Source organism: Sapajus apella, unplaced genomic scaffold (genome assembly GCF_009761245.1).
Source record: "Sapajus apella isolate SASKATOON/1434 unplaced genomic scaffold, GSC_monkey_1.0 scaffold1, whole genome shotgun sequence".
Classification (NCBI taxonomy): Eukaryota; Metazoa; Chordata; class Mammalia; order Primates; family Cebidae; genus Sapajus; species Sapajus apella.
In genome coordinates this window covers 71,816,256-71,835,753 of record NW_022436941.1, presented here as the reverse complement: position 1 = coordinate 71,835,753, position 19,498 = coordinate 71,816,256, and positions in this window count along the sequence as shown.

Here is a 19,498-nt window from a genome sequence, read left to right as displayed (position 1 = left end):
TTCAAAAGTACCAAATGATATAAGTTGAAAAACAAGCCTACACCTACAATTAACCCCTTCCCCTGAGGTAACCACTCTTGCTTTTTGCGTGTATTTGTTTTGTGTGTATCCTGGACAAAGATTCTATGCATGTATAACGCTATTGTTCAAATAGTAGCACTGTGTATGTATGGTTGAGTTTTCTCACTTAACAATATATACTAGCAATTGTTCCATATTAGCGTATGTGGCATCTATCCAGTCTTGTTAATGCCACATGGTGTTCTTTTGGACTCACAGTCAGGGCTTACTGTGCAAGTTCAGGCATTCTTGGCCAGCACAGGGTTTACAAATGATGAGGAGGAAATATCTTCATTTGTTTTAATTTCTTCCATGTATACTTCTACCTCATGAGTGGCTGACATTTCCAGGACCCTCTGGAGGCCTAGTAAGGGCCAAGGGACAGAGTCAGCAGTCCTCTTGTTTGCAGAAGATAAAAGGACAATCAGTAATCCCTGCTCATAACTATGCTTGGCCAAGCCTAAAATACTAAAGTAGGAGAAACTTGACTGTGATAGCTTGATGAAACCAGTATTAAATGGGAAAGAAGATTATATAAGTAAATACAGTACTCTAAGATCTTTGTTTTCTCTCTAGTTCCCCTTCCTATAAGAGGGGATGAAAACCTCTTGATACCAAAATATGTTTTGTTTTAGCATGTCAGAAACTTGGCTTATACAGCTGGCTTCACTCTGTACCTAAAATGCTTTTCAAGAAAACAATACAATTATATCTGAGATTGGGACAAAAAATCAAGTTAACAATATCAGATCAATTAAACAGATTTACGAAGGGCTGAGATAAGCCATCTGAAGTTTTAACCTCTACAGGAGATATTTGATTTTATTTTTTGAGATGGACTCTCACTCTGTTACTCAGGTTGGAGTACAGTGGCATGATCTCAGCTCATTCAGCGACTTCCAGCTCCTGGGTTCAAGTGATTCTATTGCCTCAGCCTCCTGAATAGCTGGGATTGCAGGTGCATGCAACCATGCCTAGCTTTTTATTTATTTTATTTTTAATAAGGTTTTACCATGTTGGCTAGGCTGGTCTTGAACTCCTGACCTCAGGTGATCTGCCCACCTCTGCCATCCAAAGTGCTGGGATTACAGGCATGAGTCACCACGCCCAGCGGGAGAGATTTTTAAAACAAATCTTGGGTCTGGTTTCCCGACTTACATCCATTCATGAGGATAGACAGACATTTCTCCAGGGGGCTATTTAGAATGCCTTTCCTGGTTAGGCAGAACTCTTCCCTGTGGTGCTTTCGGTTGCAGTAGAATTCAGTGTATTGTCTCCACACAAACCTTTCTACATAGCCACTGTAACTGTTGTTAATCTGTTGGTTGTTGTGAGAATGGAAATGTGGTTGAACACTCTTATTTAAAAGGATCTTTTGGCTGGGCAGGGTGGCTCATGCCTGTAATCCCAGCACTTTGGGAGGCTGAGGCTGGTGGATCACTTGAGATCAGAAATTTGAGACCAGCCTGGCCAACCTGGTAAAATGTCCCTACTAAAATACAAAAATTAGCTGGGCATGGTTGCAGGTGCATGTAATCCCAGCTACTTGGGAGGCTGAGGCAGGAGAATTGCTTGAACTCAGGAGGCAGAGGTTGCAGTGAGCCGAGATCGCGCCACTGCACTCCAGCCTGGGTGGGAGAGCGAGACTCTATCTCAAAAAATAAAAATGAAAATAAAAAATAAATAAGATAGTATCTTTTATTACATGTATAATATGTGCTTATTATATTCCTGGCATTGTGCTAAGCATTTTATATGCATTATCTCATTTAACTTTTACAAACAACATGATTAAATAGTTAGAGTCAGACACCTGGGATTAAGTTTTGACTGTGCCAGCACTAATTCTTGGCAAGATTGTTCAACTACTCTGGCTTTGTTTTCTCCTGTATAAGGTGGGGCTAGTGATAGCAGTCACGTGGACAGTTGGGAAAATTAAATGAGGTAATGCATGAAAAGCTCCCAGCAGAGTGCCTGGCACCTAGTCAGAACTCATAAAATGTCTTTGTATATTTGTATTATTACTTTTATTACTCCTATTTTATAAATGAAAAAATTGGGGCCTATGAAAATGGTGTGTCCTTTGCCATGTCACCCAGCCAATAAAATGGAGCTAGGACCCAGATGCTGGTCTGGGTCATGGTAGATACTGACTTTTACAGATGATACTTCCTGGCCTCTTCCACATATCCAACATCACCTCTCTGGGGCTCCAAACTTTTTGGGTGCCTTAACAAGACAAAATGCATTTGAATCTCCTCATACAATAAATGCATTCTCAAAGACTGTATTCATGTTGAATCCTGTTTTTCCTTGGCTTTCATTATATGAATAATTTTATGATTGTGCCTTTCTTTCTTGCTCAGTATTTTCAATCAAAGATTCGTCAACACATTTGAATCCTCCTTTACTCTCTGGAATCTTAATTAATCTTTCAGAGTATTTATCCATTTACTGCAGAACTGTGCCTTAGCTAGAGTTACTCATAGGAGGAGCTCAGGAGCCGTTTATTGAATGTGACTAAGAGTCTCACTAACATGTGTCCCTCCACCAATTAGTTATTGCATTTCTAAAATGTTTTGCTTAGAGCAAAAGATTGTTTTATGTAAAACCAAGCAGGTATTTACATGAGAGAGTTGTTTTTCTTTTGATTTTTTTGAAGTATGCAACTAATTATATCTGGAGACATGAAGACAGCTTTTGTTATTTCAGTATCCTTTTAGAAGATAACTCTCAAACTAAATGAAAGTATAGCAGATTCTCATTATTCATGGGAGTTATGTCCTATAAAGTCACTATATACACTGAATTAGTGAGTACTAAACAAGGGGAAATACAGGGTTAAATTCCTGAGAGTGTCTAGTCATAACATTTTTGTCAATCAGTCAGTACGTAATTTTGTTTTAGGTGTGTGTCTGCTTAAAGATATCTTATTTAATATATAGTTGATTCATTAACATTGAACTCATGGCCAATGGCACTAACTCATGCCTGAAGGAAGCTTATCAAACGCTGTATTTTCTCCTTAAGGTACATCACAGGCTTGCTGCACCCAGGAAAAACAGCACTACATTTGGGAACCATTTTAAACAGTGTAATCACCAACACAAAGCACAAAAATGCAAAAAGAAAATGTTTTTTTTTTTTTTTTTCCCAGGATGGCAAATAGGAGGCAGTGCCAGCATGCCTCTCCCACTTTGAAGGAGAGAACAGTGTGTGGAGACTCACACTGTGAACTTTTGTTCCAAGAACCACCGTAGGAACTTACCAAGAAAACCAAAATAATTCACAGATCTTTTGAAAGAAGTGGCAAACTCCATGAGACAGCTAAAGAACTGTGAGTTCCCAGAGTGGGAGAGGGGGATAGCACACACACACCATGGAATACTATGCAGCCATTAAACAGAATGAAATAATGGCTTTTGCAGCATCTTGAATGGAGTTGGAGGCCATTATTCTGAAGTAACTCAGAAATAGAAAACCAAATATATGTTCTCACCTATAAGTGAGAGCTAAGGTATAAGGATGCAAAGGCATCAAAATTATATAATGAACTTTGGGGACTTTGGGGAAGGGTCGGGGGTTGAGGGATAAAAGACCACATATTGGGTACAATGTACACTGCTCGGATAATGGTTACACTAAAATCTCGAAATCACCGCTAAAGAGCTTATTCATGTAACCAAAAACCACCTGTTTCTCCAAAAACGATTAAAACAAAATTTAAAAATTATAAAAAATGCAAAAAATGTGGTACCAAACATACTACAAAAAGAACACTGGTCTACAGTGTGAAAAGAAAAGACAATCTTGAGACCCCAAACTCATTTTGCCAAAGAGAAAAGTTAGGCTTGGAAACTGAGTCGCGCAAAAAGACTGCCTTTTGTTGTTTCTGAACAGACGGCTGTAAGACAGAAGGCTACAGATTTCCCTGGATAGCCTCCCTTACTCTGACAATGTAAATTAACAGCTCATCTTCATAGGTACAGGACAAAGACAAGACTAGAAATTGTCCCTCTGCCTACCCAGGGGACAAATGCATATGTGACTTCTTCCACTACTCTGTTTATTTTATGTTAAATGCACATTCACGAGAATGCGAACACTTATCTCACTACATGCCCTTCCTCTTTTTTTTTTTCTTTTCTCTTTCCTCTCCTGCCCATTTTTCCCCTTTACATATTGAAGCCCTCAAACCCCTCTTTGGAAAAAGTGGGGGCCTCAGATCCTAATGTGACTTGTGTCTCTTTTTCCTGGGTGCATCCTCAAACTTGGCAAAATGAACCCTTAAATTGATTGAGACCTATCTCAGACAGTGTTTTGGTTTACAGTAGTGGGAGAGTTGAGACAGGAAGGCCTTGTGGACCTCAGCTGGGGAGCTGTGCACTGAATAGCTCAAGTTTTTCACTGTTCTGAAGATGCCCACAAATGACTGTGAAAGCTCCCAATCTTGATTCTGAGGTCACAGGCAGATTTTAGCAAGTAGGCGCATTTGCAAATCTGGAATCCATAAATGATGAAGATCAACTGTATTTTGCTTTTGAAATATCCCTTTTCGCCCAGCTTTAAGTTTTAACTTGTGGACTTTGGTAGATTGATCTCACCAGTGGCCTTCATATTGATCTCCCAGTGTCAGGCTCTCCACCCTGCAACTCTTGGTTCCCTCCCACTTTGATTCCAGGCTTGGATAATAGACCCAGTATAAGCAGAAGCTTGGAAAGCACATGTGCATTTTCTCTTTCTCTCTTGGACCTCAGCCATCACCACAGGAACCTGCTGGGCTCACATGAAACAACGGTAAGGGAGACAAATGGAGAGCAGAGTTGTCCCATACGAGACCGTTCTTGACCAGATAACCCTGAACAGACCACCGGCTGCCCACAGAAGAGTGAGGGAGCCCAGCTGAGATCACCCAAGCCCTGTTCTGGATCCAGAGACCATGAGAAATAATCAGTTATTTTTGGTTTAAGTCACTATGTCTTGGATGGTTTGTTGTACGTCGGTAAAGAACTGATCTGAGACTTGAGCATCTCTAATTTCAATTTAGGGATGTTAGCACTCAAGATCTTCTGCAAGAGCACCAGGCAGCTATTGATGCTACAGCTACAAATCAATGTGTCTGCCTTTTCATCACATGGAAGGTGGAAAAGGAGCTCAATCATCTCAACATAGACCAGGGCTGGGATAGAACTGAGAATATGGTTTTTCATATCTAGTTTCCCAGGCCTTGATAAGTAGGTATTCATTCCTTTTTATTTTCTTTTTTGAGATGTAGTGTTGTTCTGTCAGCCACACTGAAGGGCAGTGGCATGATCTTGGCTCACTGCAACCCTTGGCTCACTGCAATCTCTGCCTGCCATGTTCAAGCAATTCTACTATCTTAGCCTCCTGAGTAGCTGGGACTACAGGCGCTTGCCACCACACCCAGCTAATTTTTGTAGTTTTAGCAGAGATGGGGTTTTACCATATTGGTCAGGCTGGTCTCCAACTCCTGACCTCAGGTGATTGACCCACCTTGGCCTCCCAAAGTGCTGGGATTACAGGTGTGAACCACTGTGCCTTGCTGGTGCTCATTCTTTTAATTGAGCTTTAGTCTGATTTAAACACAACATGTTATTTTTAAAAAATCCCACTGATAATGGTAGTTATTTTATTTATTTTGCACTGAAAGAAAAAAATCAGGCAGGAAAAATGAGGGGTAGAGGCAGAAAGAAGGGAGGGAAATAATTTCTCATGTTCCAGCCTCAGAACATGAAGGGAAATTCACAAGGGGTACAATACATCAATAACTACAGCATATTTCTCTAGAAAAGCTGCTGGCCCCAAGGCATAATAAAAGTTACACTTAAGAAGACCATAAACCTTTTAAAAGTCACATTTTGAATCAAAATAATTTTCTTATAAAATATTAATTCTCAAAATGAGTTGTAAAATATGAACACAGAATGGCTTAGGCTATTTTTATTTCTGGCAATAAAGCTCAAATTTCTTAGAGAAAACGACGGCTACTACAATGTAATTCTCAGAGTCAATGAGTGAAAATGTGAGTCTGAAATTCACTCAGATTCAATTCAACCTTGGAGTGCACAGTTAGTGAGCAGCAGCAGGCTCTGTGCTAGGCACTGTAGGTCTCACCCATCCAGGCTGTCAGAGAAACCTCAAAATACAGCTGGAACTCAAAACGCAATTTCAAGGAAACTCATCAATCTTTGGTAGCGCTGAACTTATTTTCTGGACAGTGAATTTTAAATATGAAAAAGTGGATATGAACTAAAGACACAAACTAGAGGTAATTATTTAAAAACAGAAAAAACCCAAACTCACTTATTAAAGAACAGCTCTCGGTAGAATTGAAAATTCTTTAATTAACTGAAAACAACCTTCTGAAAATTTATGCAAATATGATACTTTTCAGTTAATGCCACGAGGATCAGTTCCCTGGCTTATGAATTTTACTATTGAGGTTTTGGGTACAACAAATATTTGTATGACGATGCATTCCTGTAACAGTATGGGTCCCTGAAGTCAGACTTTCTGGGCTGAAATCTTAACTTTACCATTTACAAAATCTAGATTTTAGGTACATTTCTTAGCTGCTCTGGGCCTCAATTTCTTAATCTATTAAATGGAGATATTAATATCACCTGCTTCATATCTTTGCAATGTGCATTAAATGAGTTGATATATGTAAGTGTTCCTTCTCTGTCAACTATGAATAAGTATACATTCGCTACAACCAAGAACAAGGCCTTTCTTTGATGCTTCCCAAATCCATTCTCTGACCATCCCTAGTGTTGGTTCCAGTTTCATCCATGTTAATGCCTTCCTCTTCTTTCCCCAAGAATAAATGAATTTCAGGTATTGCTGTGAGAATCCCACTGGGTACACTACCCTTCCTATAACGTGAAATTTAATGCTAGTCCTTCCAGATTTGGCTGACTACACCAAATCAGCTTCTTGGAGTGGGAGACTACAGAAAATGGGGACCAATGATCTTAAGACTGTTCAGAGAACCTGTTCCCAGGCTGCTGCTGAACCCCATAATGCCTCTCTCCTGTCCTCCCAAACCTTTCCTATCTCTTCCCGCCTCAACTTCCCTGCTTATCTGACAACGTAGAAATCCCCCCGGTTGCTGGATCTGTGAAATCCCTGCCCAGGGATGGGCCCTATTGATGACAGTCTCTAAGAATATTTAGAGTATTTGTTTACATCTTTGCTGGATTTCCATGTGCTGTATTTGAAAGTAACTGAACATTAATTCTTTACAAATTCATTCATTCATATTTTTTCTACATTGAAATAATCTGCTTATACGGCCCCAAATTTCCAGGGGTTTTCCGCCCGGCCCTAGGAAATCTTGTGCATCTGGTGGACTCTGAGGCCAAAATGTACCTGAGTAAACTGAATGTATATCCTTGTTCTCCTCCTAACACTTTTTCAAATCTATTTGAGTGCAATTTCAGTCCAGAGCCTCTGGCAACTCCCTATGGTAGTCGCTGGGCCAGCCTCCTGATTGACTGTCAATAGATCAGTTCTCATCTTGCCTTATTTAACTCATATGTTCTCTTGAGCTCCTGTTACACAAACAACATAAAGTGAGGAGGTCACGAGAGGTAAGAAGTAATTTAGAGTTGTAGGATGAGGTATTATTTGGAAAGGCCTGACTTCAGCTGACCCAGCCTCCGGCCATAATTCCACGTCACCGTCTGCACTGACTGTCATCAATCTTTCCACTTCCAATTAGCCCCTTTCCCTAAAGAACAGTGACTCACCCACAGTTACACAGCATCCAGTACCAAAGCTAATTAGAAGTTAGGTCTCCAAGCAGTTCCTTTCCTTCCTTAGCAAAAATTCCTCCTGTTTGCAGAAACTGGGGTTAAAACAAAGCAAAACAAAAAATGCTATGGTGGAGGATAATGACGCCCCTTTGTGAGATGGAATCTGCATTTGCATGTCAGTATGTTTGTTTGGGATTAATAAAAAAAAAAAGAAGACTGAGGCAGGCTGTAATATTATTTGAGTGATCATAATAGCAATAACGGCTACCATTTATTCAGCATGTACAACAATCCACACATTGTGGCAAGAACTTTCCATTTTTTATCTCATTTTGACCCCCACCACCCTCACAATAACCCTTTTATTCATTTAAAAGACCTAGATGTAATGCTTAACATGCACCTGATAAATGAAGAATACAGATGTGACAGGGATAACGTTTTCCAAATATGAAGCCAGTGCATTGGAATTTTGCTTCTCTATAGTCCCTGGTAGCCATTCTCTCCCTTATCTTGCCCCTGGGAAAGGGGCAGGATTATTTGATGGAACATAGGAAGGTCAAGGATAGAAAGAAAGAAGAAGAGGAAATCCCTTTCCCCCCAGCCTTGGGGGCTGTGGGAAGCAGAAGGGGATCACATGGGGGAACAAAGTGATAGAAACCTGAGGCCTCTGACTTTGCTTCCTCTGGCTGGAGTCCGGGGGATGTGTGAATGTGTGTTTGTGGTGGGAGAAAGGAACACTGTTAGTTGAGGTAAAACTTGAAATCTAGAGAGGAGATCTTGATGAGACATCCTGTTTGGGACTCAGGATGAAAAGTACCTTGCTGAATGAATGACAACCTGAGCAGCCGGGCTGTAAGGCGGAGAGAATGCCTGGACCCTGAATGCCATGAAACAGGTCAGCAGTGGTGACCGAATAGCTCCCTACTGTTCATGCCTTTGTCCTCCTAAGTAACATAATCTTAATTTGGGGTAATCATTGACTCAGTTAAAAGACTACATTTCCTGGTCACATTGCAGCTGAAATGGCCATAGAAGCAAGTGAACAATGAAATGCAGGCAAAATTTGAGTGGGACTTCTGGGAAGGCCTCTTAAAGGAAGCCAGCCTAGTAGGGAGACCCTTCCCATTCTTCTTTCTATTATGTCCTATAAATTTCTATTTCATTATGTCCAGATGCATTATGTCATCTTGTCACAAGAGTTGATCTTGAGGACAGAAACGTGCAGCAAAGCAAACAGAGAGAGAGAAGGCCCGGCTCCTTCATGGTTTCATGGAACCACCACGCAAAACCTGGATTATTTCCCTCTAGGTTTTGTAAAGTAAGAGACTTGAGCTTCATGTGTTAACCCATTACTATTTTAGTTTTTTGTTAGCTAGAGCTGAATGTGATCCTAACAGATAGAGTCTACGTCGTGTTAGGCTGAAGGGGTTGTGGAGCAGGTGGGCATGAGGAGGGGGCTTCACAGTGACTGAGGTGAAGTGAAGCTGCCTCTAAGGGCTGAGAGGCTGGCTGCTTCATCTAGGGATTTAAGGGGAGCCACAGCAGATTGCAGGAATTCACAGTTCCAGCAAGGGCCCAGCTGAGACCGAGTCAGCAGAGGAGTTTCATCAGGCTCTGATTTGAGCGAATGAACAGTGTAAGACAGACACCGCCATTGGATAGCAGTGGCCGCCCTGCAGCCAGGTGAAGAAGGGGGATAAGAGGAGTCAGTAGACAGCACCAGGGCAAGCCCAGGTGGATCATATTTCCCCAGAAAACTCCCCAAAGGCCAGCTGTTACCATGAGAAGGAGAAAAAGGAGGGAGTGAAACGGTGAAAGATTTGGTGTTAGTCTGAGAGACTGAATTAACTAAAGAAACTGCTGCAAATGTTCAATTGGGCTGATTCTCACTGGACTGGATTAAATTTGTTTTCTTCCCCTGCTATGCAGTTGGCAGTGAAGGATATGAGAAGGATCAGTTCAGACACAGAAAAAACAGATGCTAGATACGTTTGTTTTGCGGATCTGAGTATGGGGCCTAAATTGGCTTCACCATGACAAAGGCATTTTTACCTCCATTTCACAGATGAGGAAACTGGAACTTGGAGTTCAGTAAATTTAAAGTCACACAGCTCTTAATCATGCTCATATTTAGTATTTTATGTCTAACCAATTTTAGGTATGGGGGCGCAACCTGCTTTAGTCCAAGAGAAGGATCGGGTAGTTTGCACAGCCAGAGTGTACTTCCTTTGTGTGTTCAGTGTTGGGTAGTGGATTGAATTAGAATTTATTTTCAGAGCCTCTCCAACTTCTAAACTCCTTTCCGCTAGATTATGCAGTATTTAGGAACTCAGTCATCTTGATCTCACTCCAAAATATATCAGCATACGGATATAAACCTATCATTCTTGTCCACTGAGATTGTCAACATATGCCTGATTTTTGAAATGAAAGTCAAAAGCCTATACATTGGATCCATACATAAAGCAGCAAAACTGAGTCTAATAGATTTAAGGGGTACTGATTTATCAGGGTATATCTAAAAGGAGATGAGAATGGCAAAACCAAAACATTGGTCTTGTATCCCTGAGCAAATCCCCCGAGCTGTGTTTTTCATTTTTCATGCATTTGTTCATTCATCAAATATTTTTTTGCTTCCAATATGCCAGGCACAGATTGAGTGGGGAAGAAAATACCTACGAATAGCTGGGTAGAGGCTGATCTCTCTGTGCTCTATTACCTTTTTATCATTCTGCAACCTTTCCTACTTCAAATATTTCAATTATTCCAGAAAACGCTATTCAGGCTCTCGAAGTAGAGAACGTCTAAGACACAAACATCTTGTAAATTAAATATCCAGGGTAAGAGAAGAGGTGTGAGAAATGAATACATAACACCTCCCAAAAGAAGGATTGCTCTCACTTAAATTCTAGAATTCAGTTCTACGAGTTATCATTAAGATCTGTATTTATGATTTGTATACTTGATGTATGTATTTATGTTATGATTTATATATATATATATGTATGTAATGTTAAATTATTAATAGTATACCCTTTGACCTAACAATCCCAATCCTAGGAATTTTTTTTTTGAGATGGAGTCTTGCTCTATTGCCCAGGCACATGCAGTGGTGCCATCTCGGCTCACTGCAACCTCCACCTCAGGTTCAAGTGATTCTCCTGCATCAGCCTCCCAGGTAGCTGGAAGTACAGGCACGTGCCACCATACCCAGCTGATTTTTGTATTTTTAGTGGAGATGGGTTTTCATGATGTTGGTCAGGCAGGTCTGGAACTCCTGACCATGTGATCTGCCCACCTTGGCCTCCCAAAATGCTGGGATTACAGGTGTAAGCCACCACACCCTGCTGGATTTATCTTTATAAATATATTTGAACATGTGCCGAAAGATATTTGCTATAACATTGTGTAAAATAACAGAAGTCTAGAAATAATCTAAGTGCCCATAAATAAGGAACCAATGAAATAAATTAAAGCATATTTCTATAGTGGAATACTCTGCAGCCATCAATAAGACTGAAGTAGATCTAGAGATCGACTTTTACAGATCTAACATGGCACTATTTTAGCACACGGTTAAGTGAGAAAATTCAAAGGTCTTCTGTATGTCAATATGATGCTACTATTGGATTATAGCCCATGAGGTGGGAACATTTATAAAGGAAACAAAAAAAAAAAGAAAGAAATGTTTATTTCTTGTTATTGCAAAGCACTTGCTAGATAAAAACCCCTGAAATTTGTGCTGTATGCCCTGAATGTGAATCTAAAAAGCAAATTGGCTCCTTATATTAAATATAGATCTCTACAGTCAGTTATGACTTGGCTGAGATAAGCAGGAGCATAAATCAGGAGTCGGACCGCTTGTGGATTCCTGCCAGGTACTGTCCCTGCTTTTTCTCTGGGTGAGGCAGGAAGGAGTGTGAGGAAAGCAGAAGAGAGTTCAGAATCTGGTAGAAACCAAAGTGGGGAAGAGGCAGTAGAAGGTGTGAGACAAGGGCGCTACACGCCTTTGTCTCTCCGTCTGATCTCTATCTACCTGGTCTCTCTATCTGATCTCCTCTCAGCAGGAACACCTTCCACTCTAGAGATGCTGCCCCATGTCCCGTATTTGGAGTTGATGTGCTGAAGGATACAGAGGAAGAGAAAACTGTAGCTCCTCACCAGAGCCAAGCATCCCCTCTGACAGGGCCAGTCAACCAAGTATCCCCACAGCCTGTCCCAGCATCTTTATGTGCCTGGCATTTAGGGTTCATTAATCATTCAGTGGGACAGATTCATCATGGCCAAACAGCTCTGTGTCACCATTTCCCTTGTGAATAGAATGTGAACATAATTAAATATTTGCAAAAGGTGGGCGACAGATGGGCTGTTTAGAACAGCCTCATTTATGGTCATTAAATCGAACTTTTTGAAACAGAGCACCTGGAAAGGTGATGGTCTCCTTCCGGGAAGGAATTGTAAACCCCACACTATCGGCTGTCTGGTTCCATGAGCTTTCCCAGAATCCCAAGCAACTTTCCCACAGTCCCCCACTCAGGTCCCCAGGTCTCCCTCCCAAACCCAGATTCTACTATGGACCCTGCTTTCTTCCTCTCCCTGTCTCAGTACCAGAGGGACTCATCCCATACTGCTAAGGTCCTTCACGGCAGAGCAGGAGTTTTCAGCTCTTGGAGAGCAGGCAGTGGGGGGATATGGGCCCTTACCTCACGTGGCACCATGCATAGTCACCCTGCTTTAGCTTGACCTATTCCTGAATCTTCTTCCTTTCCTAATTGTGCTTGGGAGTGAGACACTAAACTACAAATACTGGTATGCAGCCCATTTATGGAAGTAATAAGCAGCTCCCATGAGAAGGCTGACATGCATTAGGCTCTGTGGGCGTGGGGATGTCCCGGAGTCCTGGAATCTGCATGTCTGGACTGCAGGGGGTGGTGGAGGCCTAACTCCTCCTTTGGCATGTTTGGGCCCCAAGTTCAAGAGTTGTGAAGTGCTGTCTAAGGATGCACAGCTGGTCCTCAACACAGCTGCATTGGAAGCCAGGTTGCTCAGTTTCAGAGGTGTGCTTAAACACAGTGATTTGAGGTGTAGGTGGGTTGGGAGGAGGCTAGTTTTCCAAGGAAAAGGGAGAGGCTCTACGTTGTGGTTTCTTCTATTCTATGGTAACATTAGAGCCCTGCAGGAGTCAGGCCCAAGGACATTAAATGCCTGCAAACTCTGAGGGCTCATGCATTCATTCACAGTCTCATCCTAAGGTGTCCAGTTTCCTCTAGAGGCTCAGCCACAAATGTTCCTCTGCCACCCTCCCCTCCTTCTTCACGCATCCAGCCATCCCTCCTGAAGGCCCAGGGCCTCTCTCTCCCTGAAGTCCTCCCAGCAGTTCCCGCCAGCCTCTGCCTCCTGGAGTTCAAGCAATTCTCCTGCCTTAGCTTCCTGGGTAACTGGATTATAGGTGCCCGCCGCCATACCCAGCTTAGTTTTCTATTTTTAGTCGAGATGGGGGGGGTCTTGCCATGTTGCCCAGGCTGGTTTCGAACTCCTGACCTCAGGTAATCCACCTGCCTCAGCCTCCCTAAGTGCTGGGATTACAGGCGTGTGTCACTGAGGAGCTTTTTACACTCCCCTGGAAGTATTGGTAGATCCTGCGTCATCTGTCCTATCTTCTCAACCTGCTTTGAGGAACTTGCAAGCCAGGTTTGAAAAGGGCAATGAAGGCTGGTGAAGCGCAAATGCCATGAGCTTCATCGGGGCTTCATGGAGCCAAGAATCCCTGCAAACTTGACCTCCTGCTCCATGGCACCTGCTTCCCCTTGGACTCCAGCAGAGGAAAGGGCATGTGGGTCAGGCCCTGCAGCAGACGGCTCAGGGGAAAGCACGAGTGGAAACAGGCCGGCTAGTGCTTCCATTCCCCTGCTTCATTCGCTTCTTTTCTTCATTGTTCGTCTCTGACTTGCAGCCTTCAGCTCCAAGCTGGTTTCTGCTGTGCTATCTAGGAGTGCAGTGTTAGAGGACATGGGCTACTGGGAGGTCTAAAATTCCTGCTTCTGCCACTATCAACTATAGGCCGAAATATTGAGGAAAAAGACAGAATAAGGTGAGAGATTTAGGTGAGATGTGGGAAAGAACTTCTCAATCATTCTAGTACCTACAGCCATCGGCACCTTCAGAATTTTTGAAACTCTACCCAGGAAGCCTTAAGGATGGCATAGGAGGAATCTGTATCATTTAGCGTAGGTGTGATTCTGCTCTGAGGTAGAAGGATGGATTAGGGCTGTGTTTTCCCTCGAGACTGGGCAATTTATAAAGAAAAGGAGGTTTAATGGACTCACAGTTCCACATGGCTGGGAAGCCTCACCATCATGGTAGAAGGCAAAAGACATGGCTTACATGGTGGCAGGCAAGAGAAAGTGAGAGCCAAGTGAAAGGGGAAACACCTTCTAAAACCATCAGATCTCACGAGACTTATTCATTACCATGAGAACAGTATGTGGGAAACCACCCCCATGATGCAATTATCTCTCACTTGGTCCCCCTAGAACACGTCGGAATTATGGGAGCTACAATTCGAGATGAGATATAGGTGGGGACACAGCCAAACCATATCAATATATAAAATCTTAGATGATCTGTGGATTAACATTGCTTATTTTAATATTAAATATTCTAATTTTAATTAAATAAATATTCTAATTTTATTATGTATTAGAAAAAACACAACAAAATTCTAATTTTATGGCTATTATAGCCTAGGATGAGGCTGAATAAAGGTGAATCAACACATAGTTGATTTAAGAAAAAATATTAAATGAATAGAATTATAGGCATGATGCAGGAATGGCAAAAACCACAGAGGTGGCACACAGAGGGCAGAACCCAGGGAAATGTGGGACTCTGTGACAAAGCTCCCACCCTGGTTTCTCGCTCCCACCACCTTTGTAAGAGTCTCAACGTCATTTAGATCTTGAAGGTCTCCTTCTCCACTCACTTCAGTGTTTAAGGCATAATGACAGGAGAGATTTCACCTGGCTAATGTGATTTTCAGGTGTTTCGTGAAAAGGCCCCTCAGCCCCACCTGAGTAATGAAGAGCTCTTCTCCCTGGCAGCAGAGGCAGCTCATCATCCGCCATGCAGCGTTGGGTGCACGACCACTGATGAAGATAGAATGACCAGGCCTGCAGCATTATTAATGCCAGTGTCGGATCTTTGAGCATCTGTAAGTGAAACAGTGACATGCCCTTCACTTAGGCCCAGGGGGACAATGAAAGCTACTGTGCAGCTTGGATGGGAGCCAAAATCACGCCTGTTGTCAGAGTAAAGAAATTCATTAAAGAAGATCTCATAGCAAGGGCTGATGAGAGGAAAAAAAGAGGGGGTGGGTGCTGATGGAGAGGCAGCACATTAAAACTTTTTCCCTTGTGACAGGATGCACAAATGTCCCTGCTGCTTGAGGAGACTTGTGACCTAGAGGCCTGGGGAGGTCCTGTGAATGCTGCTGATTACCTAGGCACACACCTGCCAACCCTCTGACTCCCAAGTCATAGGCCCATTTGCCTTCTAGAGTCAGAAGAAGGGGCTATCGTGACATCTCTGTACGGACAGTAAGCTGGTAGAATTCCCAGCAGGAGGGTGTGTAGCCAATAGAGAATGAACGCATCTCAAGTCCAGTACACATAGTAAAACGATAGTTTGGGATCTGGATGTTAGTATACTCGGTACAAGTTTGCAAACTTAAAGGGGCTAGGCAAGTCACATAACTTCAAGTGTGCCAGGAGTATGGGTGATAGGAAATGCCAGAGATCATGCCGCCCACCTGAAGGGCTCCATGCCCCATTTAAAGGGACAGCCACTGCTTAGCGCCAGCCAATTGTTTCAATAAGGGAATGCAGGCCCTTGTTCCTCTTGAGGTTTCAAGAAAAGCTAGACATAGATGTTTTTAAAATATGTAAAATCTTCCAACTTGAAAACATTTAATTTACAGTTTAAAATTTTGTTTGAAATCTTAAAAAATAAAGAGAAAAAACTAGGTGGATCAAACAAAACACATCCGTGGATTGGATTTGGCCTGTGGGCCTCTGTGGTAGGCAGAATAATGGTTGCACAAAGATCCATGCCTTAATCCCCAGGATCTGTGGATATGCTATGTTACATAATAAAGGAAAATTAAGGTTATAGGTAGAATTCAGCTGCTAACCAGCTGACCTTGAGATGGGGAAGGGGTCCCTGGATCTCACAGGTGGGCCCCATGTAATCACAATCATCCTTAAAAGTGGATGAGAGAGATGGAAGAGGCAGAGACAAAGTGATTTGATGTGAAGAAGACACAGTGCAACATTGCTAGCTTTGAAGATGGAAGGGGGCCATGACCCAAGGAATGCAGGAAGCACTGGAAACTGGCAAGGACAGTGTAACAGAATCTCCCCTTCAGCCTCCAGAGAACATAGCTCTGTTGACACGTTGATTTTAGCCCAAGAAAACCTGTTTTGGTCTTCTCCACTACAGAACTATAAGGTGATGATTTTGTCTTGTTAAATCACCAAATTTGTGTGAATTTGTTACAGCAGCAATAGGAAACTAATGTAGTCTCTCTTTTCAAACTCTAATCTAGAGATTGAGATGGGGAATGGTAAATACAGTGAAAATAGGGGAATGCTGTAAACCTCGATTTGCCCTTTCTAATAATGAGGGATAAATGGAGAGGATAAATGCTAAGCTTGGCTGCTTAAGTTCCTTACTGACCATTTTGGTTAAAAATTACCTGCCAGTTAAGCAGATGCATCTGAACTTTTAACTTTGAGACACCAGGTCTAATACCAGGGACAGTTTTTGGATCAGTGGCTCAGAGAATCTCTTAGTCAATAGTACCCAGTTTACAGTGGCAGAGATCCTTAGTGTTTACCATCATCTGTGAGATCTACTATATTTCCCTGCCTCCTTTGTGGATGAGTTGGAGCCACATGGCCAAAGGGGTGTGGGCAAAAGTGACATAGGTTATTTTGAGGCCTGCTCCTTCAGTATTCCCATATCATTTCCAGCTCCTCAGCCTTTCTCCACCATGGTCACCCTGGAGGCCTTGTGTTCCAGATGATTAAGCTCCGAGACATAAGAGGCCTGTTTCACCTGTGCCGTGAGCAAGAAATGTACTTGACTGCTTGTGTCAACATTACAGTTACTGAGTCTACAAAATGAACAAAACAAGATGGCAGAGTGGATGTGGAGAGACAAGCGAGTTAAAAACCCAGGAGAGATGTGTGCAATTGTTCAGAGCAGGACCATGTTTTGCAAAGTGTGATCTGTAAACCTCTGATGAAGACTGAATACAGGTAGGTGGAAAACAGAACATTTTAAAAAATGTTCATAGGCATGCATTTATTTGACTATGTATTAGAAAAAATTTATTCTAGCCTATATCTCCACCCTGTAATTTCATAGACTTTTTTTTCTAGGAGTCAACTAGGAGATTTATATTTTAGTTATAAAAATTATTAAATAAAAATATACAAGTGGTATATAGATATGGAAGAAAAATGTGAAACTGGCATTTGAATAACTGAAATTTGGGGATGATAGAAGTAGGCATAGGAAAGTAAATGTGGGTTGGAGTATATCACTGGTAAGAAAAGACAGCCACCGTGGCATTTGCTATAGGTCAGACACATTTTTAGCTCTAAAATTCTAGGACTTAAAGGAGACCTACCAGCTCCTTGTTGCCTTTATAATCACGTCCAGCTTCTTACACTTGGCATTCAAGACATTCTAGATATCTGAAATCTAACAATAGTTTAAGTTGCCAGTTTGATTTCTATTGAGCTGTGCATGATTCTACCACTGAATTCCACCCAACTTGTAAGGCACAACTCAAATCCCATTTCCTCCAGGAAGCTTTGGTATTGCCCCCAAATAAAAGTGATTTCGCCCTCTTTAAAAGTCTTAGAGCACCAGCTTCTAGTACCACCCAGACTTTGGTCTTTAAGTAGAATTACTTGTTTAGGCATCTTGCCTTTCCATTTAAACTGTAAGCTCCTGAACAAGATTAATTTCATTATATTTTTCATACTTCCTGAAAATTTTAAGGAACATACAACCAACATAATTGTTGTTACTTTTTGTTAAACATCTGTTTCTCACGCTTCAGAGCTTTTCAAAACACAAGCCAAGAGTTGCTAGATATAGCAGAACTGAGCTCTCCTATGACATGAGGGTAATTTATTGAGCTTGATGTTTGAAGAAATTCTAGTCTTTAATGAAGATGGCTGTTGGGAATGCCATGAGGTTAGCTACTCTGTAGTTTATTAAAATGATTAGACTGTTGGTGAAATGTTTTCAGGCAGAGTGTTCAAATAATAGCAACTGCTTAAACAAATAGACCTCGAATTTAAATAACAGAATTTTATTTCTCACTTATCTAATAGTCAAAGCAAATCAGCTTTCCTTGACTGACTGGAATGTGGTCATCCAGGAACCAGGGCTCCTCCTGTCTCATGGAAGAGAGTGGCTTAGCCATTCTCTAAGACCTTGCCGTGTGTGTCCAAAAAGACCAAACAGAGTGTCAGGAGATGACAACAGGAAGCCGACTCATAGCCGATGGGTGAAAGCTAGTTACATGGCCCCAGTTAGATGTACAGGGATAGGAAATGTAATCCTTAGGTGCTTTCCACCACAGTTCTTAATTGTGCATGCTCTCTAGTCCATAGTTAAGAATTAGGACAGCCCACCAGCTGTCTTCCAGGTTTACTTACCACTTAATTTGACTTACAAAGAAATGTAGAGGAGTTTGGGAAATAATTGGAATGACAGGCAAAAACACAATGGAATGAGATGACCTGAGAAACAAGTGAAACATAAACAAAGCCCATCTGGAGCCTTAAACTGCTCTCTTAATATTTTTAGGAGATGAAGAAAGCTGAGATAGTGGAGCCCAGGTATGCTGAGTTCTGGAATGTGAGAAGCCTGGATAGAGTGTGGCTCCTCTAATCTGTCTGTTTCTGAGAAGAGTTATTTTGTGATTCCCATCAAGAGGAGGAGTAGAGTTGCCAGGCATTTCCATCTGGACAGCTGGCTGGGTTATGCTGCTTCTGTGATTGTAACTACTGGATACGGGAGAGAAGAGCAAATCGCACTGGCACTCAGGTAGAACGCTATTTTCTTTTATTGCATTTTAATCTGTTCTTTTATTTGACCTTTACAATAATTTGGTGTAATAGGGAATATTACCACTTAACAGATTAGAAAAATGAGGCATGGAAATCACCCAAGACCTCTCATGAATGTCTGAGTCAGCACTAGACCCTAAATTTTCCAACTCTACATTTAAAGCCAATTCTATTACAACATAATCTGCTCTCTGGGAAATGGTTGATTTTAAGCAAACATGAGAAATAGGTCAATTCTGTTCTCCAATCTTCCAGGTTCTCTTTTCTATATGCTTTTGCCTTCTCAAAGATTAGTTCCCTAGTTTCAGCCAACACTTGCTCTTGTTCCCTTGGTTGTGCTAACTTGTCTCTCTCCTACAGCCACTGGCTTTTTTTTTCCTGGGCAACAATCTAAAGAGATGAGGCTCTATGGGTAGACATCTTGTAGGTGGATCTTGGGAATGTGAGGGCCTGTTCCAGCACCTGTGAAATGTAATTAGACAATCACATGCTCCATAAACCAGTTCTGCC